At 46.4% G+C, this 1,903-nt stretch overlaps 1 pseudogene; it reads right to left on the reverse strand.

Moving 5' to 3' along the window:
- Positions 1 to 433: 433 nt before the first annotated feature.
- On the reverse strand, positions 434 to 1,326 carry LOC130868129 (RNA-binding protein with serine-rich domain 1-like; annotated as a pseudogene).
- Positions 1,327 to 1,903: the final 577 nt, after the last annotated feature.

Raw genomic sequence — 1,903 nt, forward strand, 5'->3', positions numbered from 1 at the left:
GGGGTAGGGAAAGATAAAGGTGTTTAACCCTAGAAGTTGAAGAGGACTCCAAAGGGGACATGGTCAGGCCTAACAGCATAGCAGGAACAGCAAGAGCACGACCAGGATGCCTAGGTCCTAGGTCATCTGTGGAAAACGGTGTGTTACAATATGGAGGCTTGCTCATCCCAGCTGGCTCTGCTATAAACCAGACTCTCAAGAACAGGAAGGGTGAACTTTCTAGCCAGAAAACTACAGGGCACCTTTATGGGCACAGTCCTGAATCAACAGTACCTCTGCAGCCAGAATCCTCCTGCAGAGGAAATATCTCAACTGCTGTCTTCAAAGCCCACCCCGTTATGGGATTCTTCCCTACAGATCCTTGTTGGATAAAGAAAGGACAAAACTGAGTTAGGGGAACATAAGTTACAGAGGTACGAATGAACGTCCCTGCTTATTTGGAGGAGTTGGAGCTGGAGCGTCTCCTATGGCAGCGGTGGCCAGGAGATCAAGACCTTGCCTTGGAGAGCAAGACCTCCTCCTCATCCGTGGGGGTGACCTGCGCCACATGGGAGGTGGTGGAAGCATTCTCCTGGGTGAGCTGAATCACTGTGGGGGTGGCCGAGGCCAGGGTGCCAACACAGCAGTAGCAGTGATCTCTTGGCCATCAATTTGTCCTCTATTTGTTTCAGTGCCTTCTCCGCTTCATCTGGATTCCAGTGCCTTTGGATAGATGAGGATGCATCCTTTCTACAGGCATGTCAATCATTTTAATTTTCCCATAAGTAGAAAATATTTCCATGATATGATCCTTGGTCACATTCCTGGTGAGCCTCCCAATGTGCACTTTGGTGGGCTTAGGTGAAGGGCTCCTCCTTTTCCTCTCTTTCTCATCTCTTTTAGGTGGTTTGGATTTGTAGCGGGAGCACTGCCTGTTGTCATGCCTCGGCAGGGAAGGGCTGGGGCAGCCGGAGGAGCTGCTAGAGCTGGAGCTCCCAGAGCGGCAGGATGCAGAGGAGGAGCTAGAGCTACTACTTGAACCTGCGCTGGTGTTGGAGCCCGAACTGGAAGTTGAGCTGGATCGAGACCAGGCGCTGCTGCTTCCACTTGAAGCAGTGCGTCTCTTCCCAGTCTTAACCCTGCCATGATCCTTCTCAACTCTTTAGAGCGATCCTTGGACTTCTTGTCAGAGCAGTCCTTGCACTTGGTAGGAGAAGGAGGCCTAGTGCTGGACTTTTTATTATTTTCTTTGACTCCTAGCAAGCTCTTCTTTTTCACTCCTGATAAATCCATTCTCCCCTTCTGAGGTGTTCAAAGCGGCAATGTCGGCCTCACTTATCTGAACTCTCACTTCTAACTTGAGTCTGAGAAATGAGCCCTAATCGATTGCAATTTACGCCAAAGAGCAGCATCCTCCCGAGGCCGCCACCTCCTCCCGCTCTTCTCAGCATTTCCCCACTTTTAGATAAAAGTATCATGCAAATTGTGTTTTAAAAAAAGGCAGAGTGGATTTCTAAACTGGAAGTTTTTCCAAATAATTTCTCATCATAGGCATCTAGTTATGTAAGTAGTGTTCTAGTATAAACGGAGAGAGTATTACCAGAAATAGTGACCTATTCCCCATAGGGGGAAACCTTGGACAACTAGAACACAATGCTCCTGCGCTGTTTCTTTTTTCCTTCAGTCTTGCAAAATCCACTTATTATAAAGTTATTTAGCCAAGCACTCTTTTCTCCCCTTTTAATGAGACTCTTATATTCCCACAATCTATTTTGAGTTAATATTTGTATAAAATATTAGGTTGTAGTAAAGAGCATTTCTTTTTAGTATGGAAAGCCAATTCGCCCAGCAGGTATTTGTTGGAGAAGTTGAAATAATTTCAAAAGAACAGAATGAAACAAAACAAAATCACATTTTACTTTGC

This window comes from Chionomys nivalis, chromosome X (genome assembly GCF_950005125.1).
Source record: "Chionomys nivalis chromosome X, mChiNiv1.1, whole genome shotgun sequence".
NCBI classification, from domain to species: domain Eukaryota; kingdom Metazoa; phylum Chordata; class Mammalia; order Rodentia; family Cricetidae; genus Chionomys; species Chionomys nivalis.